We start from the raw sequence: 12,470 nt of genomic DNA on the forward strand, positions 1-12,470 counted from the left end.
TCTACATGCAGCAAGGATGAACCTCAGACACAATGCCACATAAAAGCAGTTTGGGAAAAAGGACTATATACGGTATAATTTCTCTTAGTGAGCAAAACGAAGCTATAGTTAAAGAAGGCAGAACAGTGGTTACCTTAGGTGGGAGTGATTACTGGAAAAGGCACAACAAGGGCATCTGGAGAGCTGGAATAGTGAATGTCTTGTTCTGGGCAATGGTGATTTTAGTGTGTTCACTTTGTTCAAAGAAAAAAAAAATCACTGATCTAGATCCTTGATATTTGCATTCTTTTTCCAGTATGTGCTATACTTCAGGTGGAAAAAAAAATTTTCAGTAAAACATGGTAACTCAAATAGATGTGACAGTGTGAAGAAAATATGAAGGATAACTAATTTTCCAGGCATAACTGACTAGATAGTGCCATTAACTGAACAGTTAGATGACAGGAAAATACAAATGAGCAGAGAAAGCAGACCATGTCCTGTTTATTTTGTATTCAAGTACTTACCACAGTACTTCAGTCACTCCAGCCTCCAAGACATTCTTCTCATTTCATCCTACCTTCTGCCCACCCTAGCCTTGGAAACCTTTTTTTCCTTCCTTTCTCCCAGATGCCTCTTAATATGGAGGTTCACCAGGCTTCCATCTTCAATTCCCTCTTCAATCTGCATGCGTACATGCACACACATGCAAACACATGGCCCCTGCTCCTGTATTTTCAATCTTTGTTGATGGTATCATCACCTACTCTTTCTTTTAGAAGAACTTTGAGTCAACCAAGAATTAATACAGTTAGCTAAATCCAATAAATTTAACAGCAAAAACATAAGCTCCCATTTTGGACCCCAAAACAAATGCCTAGGAATAGGATAAAGATACAGCTTAGGGCTCAGCGGTTGAGCATCTACCTTCATTCAGCTCAGGGTGTGTTCCCAGGTCCAGGAATTGAGTCCCACATGAGGCTCCCTGCAAGGGGCCTACTTCTCCCTCTACCTATGTCTCTGCCTGCCTCTCTCTCACTCTCTCTTTCTGTGTGTGTCTCTGATGAATAAATGTATAAAATCTTTATTAAAAAAAAAAGAAGATACAGCTTAGACATATCTACTCAACATCATCCAAGTTTGATGTATGATGTGGTCAACAAGCTGATAATAAGAATATAGTATGTAGAGAGGTATTATTCTTCCCTACACTACTAGAAGAAAAATGCTGTATCCAAAACAAAACTGTGACTCTATTTTTTTTTTTACTAATCAAACCAGCCTTAGAGTACTGCATTCAATCCTAAACACTACAGTTTAAAAATGGAAATAAGTCAAAGGAAAGCCACCAATGTGTGAAATGCCATGAAATCATGCCTTGTAAGGAATAGCTAATGAACTGGAGATGTCTCAACTCAGGAAGACTGAGAAAACCTGATGACCAAGTACTTGAAAGGATGTTACACAACAGAGATGCTGCTGATTTTGGTGTCTCCAAAAGACAGAACCGGATAGGAGAAATAATGAAGGCTTCCACTCAATAGAAGAAAAAGCTTATTAACAGTTAAAACTTGATTAAGAACAAGATAGACTATCTCTAGAACAGTGATCCTCAATCTGGGATGATTTTGTCCCCACTGGCCAGGGATGCTGCTAAACACCCTACAATTCAGAGAACCCCTCCCCCAACTAAGAATGATCCATCTAAAATGTCACTGATGCCATGGATGAAAAACCTGCTCCAGAGGTAGTGAGTTCCCTGTCACTGGAAGTATTCCATTATAGACCAGACACTGTACTTAATGACCACTCCATGACTTTCAAAAATGGTGGGAGATGAGCTGAAAAAAGATTTCCTGTTTCAAATAATTCTCCAGAGAAAAATATCTTCAGTATGTTAAAGCAACAATGATGATAGTGAAGATGATAAACACTGTGGGCCAGGGGTTATACCAAGTAATTCAGATACACATCTCCCAGTTCGTTCTCACAGCCACCCTGATATATGCATTATTTTACCTTGATCTGATGGTAAAATCAGGATGCTCTAATGTCATACAGTGGTTAACATGTGAACTGAGAGCTACCTGACCTCAATCATATACATCGCTGTCCAAAGCACAAACATTAGATGACTTTCAAAACCTCTGTACACCAGAAAACAAATGAAGCAGCACATCTTCTAGAAGTATTGGGACAATGTCTGAACAGGTTTGCACTCACTACAAACCTAGCTGGCTAGAAGAAAGAGGAAAGGATTATTTGAAGTAGTCCTGTGATGAAGGAGAGAACAATTATCCTGATTGTCCCCAATTGCCTACTTTGGTAAGAGCCAAGAAGCTCTTATATACCCATGGAATCTCAGTCAGAAGCTGAAATTAATGATGACATCCCTTTATCCAGAGGCGTGAAAGCTCAGGATGGACAGACGTTTGAACATCCCCGACTGGGAATCCTGCCCTTAACAAACACACTAGATGCAGATACATGGTTTCTTGGCTGCCTATACTCCCGCCCATCTGTCGGGATGGCAATGTGCCTGCTCACATGTTGGTCAAACTGTCACTAGGGCATAGGTGCCAAGCAATGATAGTTTTAAATGGGCAGCTTGCATAGCACGGTAAGAGCTTGCTCTTCTGCAGGAAAAAAAAAAATCTCTGTGATAATATTGAAGGGTTGCAATCACAAATGAAATATTTCTTGGTCAGTCTCAACATTTTAGTGGGAAAAAGATCTAGACTGATAGAAAAGAATCAGACTGAAGAAATTAAATCAAATAGGAAAGGTACTTTGAAGACAAGCAGTTGCGCTAAAGCTTTTCACACTGCCAATCTTTCATTAACACACGTCACGGTGATCTCTTAAGGCAGTAAATCCTGGCTCAAGAAGTCATCATTGTTTTAAAAAATGGGTTGACATGCTTTTCCATGTTCTAAGCAAAAAAGCAGAAATGCATTGATATTTAGCAGTTTGCCTGACATTACGTTCTATTTGTTGAGTGATTATTTTTTAAATGACAGAAGTTCAATCAATATCCAAGATAATCTTTTAAATGCAAGAAAGAAAGCAGAAACCAAAAGAGATTTCCACAGATGAACAGGGGGAAAAGTATAATTTGTTCAGAGAAAGAAATCAAGAAATGAAATGGGTGCTAAGAACACAAAACAAAAACCGAATAATCTGGGTCACAAATTAATAAATAAGGACTCGAGGCCTGTCCCTGTCACAGCCCCCTGACTAGAGCAAAATGTTCCCAAAGTACATGTAGGTTCCTATTCTGACATTAAAGATGTTTTGCATGGCTTGCGTGAAAAACCTAATGTTCTTATTGTCTGGAAATTCTTCCAGATTCTGGCCTTAGACTTGTCCTGAATGCTGCAATTGGAAACATGTGTCCATGTTTAGCCCTCAGTTACTCAGAAAGACAGCTGGCCAGCATTCTCTGTAGAGTTCTTCCTAGACAAGCAGCAGGACACACGGAGAGAATAACCCTCTCTGCCGTGATAAATAAAGGCGGTACCATTAACTTCCCTCATTGAACCAATTTATTAACTCTTTATGCTTTCACCATTTCAGGTGCTCACCTCTACGACCTTCAGGCTTGATAAGAAACATCAACCATGTCAACAATGAGTCAATAGAAACTACTCTTCTTCCCACATGTAAAATATACTGAAAGTAGCATTAACTTAAGAGGGTCTGGAAGTGCAGCAGAGTTCTCTTTGCCAAAAACAGTGGCAAAAGCCTGAAATCTACCATAATTCTTCCATAAAATACTAGGAACTTAATATTCTGACATTATACCACTTTTCGAGCTTTCCAGTAGACATCTGTGACACAAAGAGCTAAGTCAAAGGCCATGGTTATACCCTGTTCTTCCTGTGAACCTGTTACCGCCACACAGGGCTTACAACAACCTCTATGAATGCCATTTCGACTCTATCATTTTCCTGCTCAAGAACCCATACTAGCAAACGCAACCAGTTAGAGACTATAATCTAGTCAACAGTTACATTCATGATGCAACTATCCTTTATCTCCCTCCTCCCCTTCACTCACCTGCTCCCCAAAACAGCCAGTTTTTTTTTATTTTTAATAAATTAATTTTTATTGGTGTTCAATTTACCAACATACAGAATAACACCCAGTGCTCATCCCGTCAAGTGTCCCCCTCAGTGCCCGTCACCCACTCACCCCCACCCCCCGCCCTCCTCCCCTTCCACCACCCCTAGTTCGTTTCCCAGAGTTAGGAGTCTTTATGTTCTGTGTCCCTTTCTGATATTTCCCACACATTTCTTCTCCCTTCCCTTATATTCCCTTTCACTATTATTTATTCCCCAAATGAATGAGAACATACACTGTTTGTCTTTCTCCGATTGACTTACTTCACTCAGCATAATACCCTCCAGTTCCATCCACATTGAAGCAAATGGTGGGTATTTGTCGTTTCTAATGGCTGAGGAATATTCCATTGCATACACATACCACATCATCTTTATCCATTCATCTTTCGATGGACACCGAGGCTCCTTCCACAGTTTGGCTATTGTGGACATGGCTGCTAGAAACATCGGGGTGCAGGTGTCCCAGCGTTTCATTGCATCTGAATCTTTGGGGTAAATCCCTAACAGTGCAATTGCTGGGTCGTAGGGCAGGTCTATTTTTAACTCTTTGAGGAACCTCCACACAGTTTCCCAGAGCGGCTGCACCAGTTCACATTCCCACCAACAGTGTAAGAGGGTTCCCTTTTCTCCGCATCCTCTCCAACATTTGTTGTTTCCTGCCTTGTTAATTTTCCCCATTCTCACTGGTGTGAGGTGGGATCTCATTGTGGTTTTGATTTGTATTTCCCTGATGGCAAGTGATGCAGAGCATTTTCTCATGTGCATGTTGGCCATGTCTGTGTCTTCCTCTGTGAGATTTCTCTTCATGTCTTTTGCCCATTTCATGATTGGATTGCAAAACAGCCAGTTTTTATTTTTTCTAGGACTTGTCTTTGCTCATGCTATTCTCTTAACATGTTTTCCCCTCAAATCCATACATACTTTTTTAGACTCAAGTCATGTCATACTTTCTTAAATCTGTATTAATTTTCATACTTCATTGCATACTCACTTCCTACCCTCATTCTGATAAGCAGTTTACCATGTATGGCCGATTGACTTTTTTTATAAAGGTAAACTGTGATTCAATGGAGCAAGGGTGCTCTTTTCAACTAACGGTTTTGGAACAGTTGGACATCCATAGGCAAGAAGAAGAGAAAAACAAAGACTAAGACCTAAACCTCACATCCTGTGCAAAAATTAACCCAAAATGGATCACAGATCTAAATATAAGGCATAAAATTTTAAGTGTCTTTCTGACCTGGGATTAGGCAAAGAGTTCTGAGACAGCATGATGCCAAGAACACACTCCATACATCAACAAGTTAGACTTCATCAATTAAAAACGTCTGGACTACAAAACAGTATAGCAGATGAAAAGACAAGCTACAGACTAAGAATCACCTACCTGGCAAAGCACTTGTATTCAGAATATACAAAGGGCACTCAAAACTCAACAGTAGAAAAACAATCCAATCACAAAATGGGCAAAAGATATGAATAGACAAGTCACCAAAAAAGAGAAGTACCAAAAAAGATAGATGTTCAACATCATTAGCCACTAGGGAAATGCAAATGAAAGCCATGATAAGATACTACTACACACCTATTATCATGGCTAACATAAAAAACACTGCCAACCCCCAATGCTGGCGAGAATGTGATGAAGCTGCATCTCTCATAGAGTGATGATAGGACTGTAAAATGGTACAGCTACAGTGGAGACGTTTGGCAGTTTCTTAAGTTAAACATTCACTTACCCCACAACCCAACATTCGCACTCCTAGGCATTTATCCTAGAAGAATAAAAACTTATATTCACACTAAAACCTGTATATGAATACAGGCTTCCAGTTATAAAATGAGTCACAGGAAAGGTACAATGTAAAGAATATAGTTAATAATGTAACAGCGATGTATCCTGACAGATGGTAGCTATCTGGTGCAGGTAGCGGAATACTTAAACACGACAAATCACTTTTGTACACCTGAAACTAAAGTAACATTGTGTCAACTAAAATAAATCAAGGAAAAAAAAAAAAAACCCTGAATGTGGGCTCAAAGTAGCTTTGTGTGTAACAGTCAAAAACTAGAAACAATCCACAGCTCCTTCCGTGGGTTAATGAAATGTGGTTAAATGAAATGTGGTTGTGCCACATTCACTGGACAAGCACAGTACCACTATCAAAACAAGGAAATTGATACAGTATTGGTAATCAAACTATTTTGTCAAATTTCAGTTTTTACATTTTTATGTGTGTATATATAGTCCTAGGACAGTTCATCATGTGTAAAGATTTGTGCAACCATCACAACAATCAGGATACAGAACTGTTACTACATAGAAACTCCTTTGTGCCACCTCTTCATAGTTAACACACCACCCCCAGCCCTAACTCTGAAGAAACTGATCTGTTCTCCTCATATCTACAATTTTATCACTTCAAGAATACTACGAAAACAAAATGATACAGTCACACATCCTTTTGAGACTGGCTTTTTTTCCCCCACTCAATACAATGCCGTTTAAGCTCCACCCAAACTGTTACATGTCCATAGTCTTGTTCCTTTTTATTATGAGTGGGTGTTCCATTATATGGCTAGACCACATTTTATTTAACCATTTACCCGCTGAAGGACAGGTGTTGTCTGGGGTTTCGGCTATTATAAACCAAGCTGTCATGAACATACATGCAGGTCTTCTAGTGAGTAAGTTTTCATTTCTCTAGGAAAAATACCCAAGAGTATTATTGTTAAGTGTATGTTTAACTTTTAAGAAACTGCCAAACTCATTTCCAGAGTGGCTGAACCATTCTACATTCCTAACAGTAGCAATGAGAGGTAATGTAAATTTGAAAGTCACAATTTCTAAAATATGCTCTGAAGGCCCAAAAAACCAGTAAGATTAAGCCTCTTAAATGTCATAACCTGAGCTTAGTTTATAAAAAGTGAATTTTTAAAACCTTTATCTTGATCCCCAAATAATAGACTTTTTTATTACCTCTAACAATTTATACTTAGACATAATCCCTTTGTTGCTAGTTCAGTTGCCATATTATAAACTGCAATAAGAAGTGAAAAAAGAGGCAATATTGCCAACAGAAACAGTACAAGTTTGTTTCTATGTCTTCCAGACGTAGCCTGTGAAGACTGAGGTTGTTTAGGCACTTTCCAACTCTTAGTATTATGAAATGTGTTCATAATGCATTTATACATAGTATTATCAAACAATGGCACTTGTTCAGCTGTAACTTGGTAAAACAATTGGAGAAAAGCAATTAATCTGAAATAAAGCTGAGGTTATCTTAGCTGTGAGATTTCTAACTTCATGAGTTTTAAAAATTTTAAATATAATTGATAAAGATGGATAATGGAGTCTCTTTTGGGGTTCTTGAAACAAGGAGCTAGCTGTGGAGCAGACATCCACATGCAAACATCAGGAAGACAGTCAGTCTGCAAAGAGATGAAATAAATGCACAGAAAGAACTCTAACTTCCCCCAAAAGAGCACGGGGGCAGGTGCGGGGTGGGAGGGGGACATACTCTGCTGTCCTTGTTCCTAATAACTTTCCTGTTCCTCAGTCCCTTTTGGGACCAACTAGATAGTGAAGTCGTAAAACAAATGTGTCTTTCCAATGAAATGCTATTTGCTTAAAAGGTATAGGACAGAACACTCCTAATCTCCCAACTAACAACCTTGCAATTTAATTATATGACTCCACCTACTACACCATCCCACTTAATGTATATATCTTAATATGTACATATGTTTAAAATTCATCCTAAATATTAGCCAGTGTGAACAGTGTCTATCTTAAGTTTCAAATCCTAGAGTACTGGTTCCCATCCAATGAGCCAGAAATCCACGGAGAGATAGAGGAGTTATTGCAAAGAATCATCAAAATACATGTGTCTACATGAAGAATAAAGAAACAATATGATTCACACTGTATTTTTCCAAGCTAATAAAGATTGCTGTGGCTAATAAATTTCTTAATAAATTTACTGGAGAATGGTACTACTAAGTAGTTTATCATTAGTAATTTTTGATGAATATTAAAAAGCTCTTATCTAGGCTCTCTAGAGAGTGTTCCTTTTTTTTAAAGATTTTATTTATTTATTAATTCATTCATTCATAGACACACACACACACACAGAGAGGCAAAGACACAGGCAGAGGGAGAAGCAGGCTCCCTCTGGGGAGCCCAATGTGGGACTTGATCCCGGGACCCTGGGATCACAACCTGAGCCCAAGGCAGATGCACTCAACCAGTGAGCCACCCAAGCGTCCTGGGAGCATTCCTTTTTGAAAGGGCTGCCCATAAGTCATCCAGAACAAGAGTAGTAGACTGTACTTGGTTTGAGCGCAGAGATATAACACAGGCATAGTTGGGAAAGTGCATGAAATTACTTTAAAACAGCAACCTCAATGCTAGGTAAATAGAATTCAGAAACCAAAGTGGAGAAAAGTTAAAGGGCACAGCCCTCCTCCCCTATTTACAGTGCCTAGTAGCAACATATTCACAGGAATTTCAGTCAAGGGGCCAAACGTATTCTAGAATACAAACATATCCCAGCTAAGCGCTTTGTCAGGATTGTCACCTTTCTGAATTAGTGTTATAGCTTCTTTAAAATTCTGTATTTTCTAAATTGTATCAATAATAGTGTAGTTTTTCAAATGTGTCCTATACATATACGGGCTTCTTGTGCGCTGAATGCCAGCCAACTGAAATCAAAAAGAATGACTTCCATTAATTTAAAACAAAGAGAACGTGTTTGCACAAAATACTCCAATGGCAAGAACAGACTGTACCTAGCCCAGGTCCTGACACACAGTAAGAAGGCACGTGATATCTGGTGAATAAATGAATCCATTTCAGCCCTACTCTGAAAAATAACCTCGGCAAGCACGGAAAAATATCCTACCACTCCAAAAAATACCCTCCAGTCCCAGTCAGTTACCAATTCATTCTCATAACCCAGCAAGAACAATTTGCATGAAAGCCTTACACACACACACACACACACACACACACACACACACACACACACACACGGAGGCAGCACTTAATTCCCATTAGGTTCACTGCCTGATACATGGCCTTATCTGCACTTGCCCATTTGCATAAATTCAGGACTCACCCTTCATTTGCTATGAGGTGAATTTTAAAGCTTCCAGTAAGTTTTATTTTTCAAATCAAAAATCCTTTCAAAATTTTATTTTTCAAATCAAAATTCTATTCACGGTACACCGTATCCTACCAGGGATGACTTTAAGGCAAAAATACACAGTTGTCAAAATAAAAATCTTATTTTTTTTTCTCTTCTACACATCTAATACATTCACTTATATGTTTACTATTTCACATTAGTTCTCAAATACAAAAAAAAAAGTGGCCTATTTAAGAAATTTTAGGGTCTGTCAACATTTGGAATATACTGCTGTTTTTATATATATATTTGCATCCTGGAATAAGACTTAGCCTAAGCTTTCCACAGAACCATTTCCTGGGCACTTAGTAACTTATTCTATGCCAGGTTCTATGCTTGACACATTACTCCATTATCCCATTTGTTTAACAAATACCCTCTTACAATTTTTGCAGTACTAAACAAGAAGCCAGTACCCTATAAACCTGATATCTGTACCAGATACTAGCACTAAATTTACCAGTGATACTTCATGTAAGTTTCTTGTTATTAAATTCAGGTTGTTTTACTGTATTAAAACAGAATCGGATCAGCAATGTTGAGATGCACAGAGAATAACCATCTGTGATCGCTTCAGCAGAGAAAGCTATTATTAGGTGACTACTTAAGTTACATTCCCTTCTATGGGGAGATGAACACAACCTTATCTAACCAGAAATTTAATTCCAATTACTACACGCCACCTTGAACAGCATAATCTAAATAAAATGATGATATAAAGAACCCCCGCTTCCTTCTGAAATTGCTTTAAAACTGTAGATTAAAATCTCCTCCCCACCCCAAGATCTGCTCCGCATATCGTAAAAAGGCGTCTTGATTCTGAACTTTGAAAAAATAAATGGGGACATTTTTCCTCCTTGTGAATTAATTCAGACGCAACAGACCATTCTAGTTAAAAAAAAAAAAAAAAAAAAAAAAGAATTAATGAGGCTCTTCAAAAGCTCCCCGAAACCACCACCCCAAGAGCAAAACTAGGATTTTCCAAGTCGTTCCAAGAGAGGGAGATGGGGGGTGGGGGGGGAGAGGAAGGCCCCATACAAAGAAAACAAAAAAGTAGTTGCTTGACAAAGAAGAAAGTTGAAGAAGGGATGGCCTCAAAAGGAACCTAGGGTCTTAAAAAAAAAAGAAGAAAAAGAAAAAAGAAAAAGGAAAAAAAAGAAAAAGAAAAAAAGGAACAGGAACAGGAAAAGGAAAAGGAAAAAAGGGGGAGGAAAAAAAAAGGAACCCAGGGTCTGCCTCTCAACCCAAGGACTCGGGGGCTGCGCGGGATTTAACTACATCACCACCTAAGAGTTTGGGGACCAGAGCCAAAACCTCCTCGGGCGGTGGGAAGAGCAGCGCGCTGCCCTCACGCACGTGCATCCCTAAGGATGCTACGTGTGGGCCACGGAGAGAAGCCGCCGGAGGCACCGAGCGCAGCGCGCGGAGGGGCTTTATTTGGAACCTGAAGGGCCCTCGGAGCTCTGCCGCCTCGCACCGTGCCCGCCCGGCCAGCTCCTGCACGGCCTGCCCCGACACCGACAGCTTGGCAAGGGGGCCTGTCTCCGACCCGGGGGTTCCCGGGCCCCGAATGCCATGGGGGGGGGGAGATGGAGCCAGGCGTGGGGGGAGGGGAATGGAGCCGGGCGGGGGGGGGGGGAGCGGCGGGGGGGGGGGCGGGAGATGGAGCCGGGCAGGGGCGGGGGATGGAAGCGGGTAGGGGGGGTGGAGCCAGGCGGGGGTGGGGGGAACGGAGCCGGGCGGGGGAGGGAGATGGAGCCGGGCACGGGGTGGGGGGAGGAGATGGAGCCAGGCGTGGGGAGGTTGGAGCCGGGGGTGGGGGGTGGAGCGGGGGGGGGAGCCGGGCGGGGGGGGAGATGGAGCGGGCAGTGGGAGATGGAACCGGGCACGGGGTGGGGGGGAGATGGAGCCGGGCACGGGGTGGGGGGGAGATGGAGCCGGGCGGGGGGAATGGAGCCGGGCAGGGGAGGGTGGAGCCAGGCAGGGGGTGGGGGGAGATGGAGCCGGCGGGGGGGGGGAGATGGAGCGGGCAGGGGGGATGGAGCCGGGCACGGGGTGGGGGGGAGATGGAGCCGGGCGGGGAGGAATGGAGCCGGGCAGGGGAGGGTGGAGCCAGGCAGGGGGTGGGGGGAGATGGAGCCGGGCACGGCGGGGGGGGGGTGGGTATGGAGGCGGGCGGTGGGGGCAGGCTCCTTCCGCCCGTCCTCCCTCCCTCCCTCCCTCCCCCCGTCACCCCGGCCTCCAGCCGCCCGTCCCGGTATCAGGGTCTGCACACTGGAGCACCTGCTTCTTTCCACTCGGTGCCTCCCCTCCCGAATGGGAGCTTCGCGATGCCGGGCGGGTCCTTCCCCGAGACCCGGCCCCGAGCGCCCAGGACGCGGGGAGGTCGGAGCGCGCGCGTGCAGCTGGGCCTGGGCCTGGGCCGGGGCGGCGAGGGGGGGGGGGGTGCGGCAGGTGCAGGAAGCCGGGGCCGCCGCCGGGCCCGAGGGGAAGCGGCAGGAAGGGACGCCCGCGCCGCGGCGCCGCCCGAGGTCACGGCCGCCCGGCCGCCCCGCCGCCCCGCCGCCCCGCCGCCGGCCCAGCGCCAGGCCGCCCGGCCGCAGCCCCTCGCTCGGCGCCCGCGCTCCCGGACAGCCTGCCCGCGGCCTCCCTACCCCGAGCCGGAGCAGCGTCGCCCTCTACACTGTACGAACTTCCCGCCGCTTTCGCCGACTTGCGACTCCGCGGCGGCGTCGGCCCCGGCACACCCCGCAGTATGGAGCCCGCTCATTGGCTGAGGGCGGGCGGCGGAGGCGGGGCAGCCGGGGAGCGGGGCGGGGCCCGCGCCGCCTCCGCGGGCATGCCGGGAGTTGTGGCCCGGCGCTCCCGCTGCATGCTGGGAAATGGAGTCTTTCCCAGGCTCAGGGCGGTCCGGGTCTCCCTCTGCGTGTCCGCCTGGGTTTCCAGACAAGTGTGGTGTCCTACCTGCCAGTAGGTCCTATCATATACTGTACCCTTCGATGCTGTTGGAACCGGAGTAGATATTGCCAGTGTTCCCAGTGGCTTGATTTATCGCATAAGTGTATTGCAAAGGGTTGGGTGTAAAAGGAGCCCTATAAGTCCTGGGAGCTGAGGGTCTCCTGTGCCTCCTGAGGCTTGCGTTTTCCCACCTTCTGCTCCCCCAGCAGCTTGGTTCAGG

The 12,470-nt window shown here is 44.0% G+C and overlaps 1 protein-coding gene across 3 annotated transcripts in view; it reads right to left on the bottom strand.

Moving 5' to 3' along the window:
• Positions 1 to 12,028, bottom strand: part of VRK1 (VRK serine/threonine kinase 1) — a 77,643-nt gene extending 65,615 nt beyond the window's left edge. For 2 of the 3 annotated variants that reach the window (XM_055304436.1, XM_055304434.1), the window contains exon 1: positions 11,947 to 12,028. The gene's annotated coding sequence lies outside the window, so the exon portion shown is untranslated. Of the gene's footprint in view, positions 1 to 11,575; positions 11,786 to 11,946 lie in introns of those variants that run through there. The other variant, XM_055304435.1, reaches the window with a different exon arrangement.
• Positions 12,029 to 12,470: the final 442 nt, after the last annotated feature.

Source organism: Nyctereutes procyonoides, unplaced genomic scaffold, assembly GCF_905146905.1.
Source record: "Nyctereutes procyonoides isolate TBG_1078 unplaced genomic scaffold, NYPRO_anot_genome, whole genome shotgun sequence".
Classification (NCBI taxonomy): domain Eukaryota; kingdom Metazoa; phylum Chordata; class Mammalia; order Carnivora; family Canidae; genus Nyctereutes; species Nyctereutes procyonoides.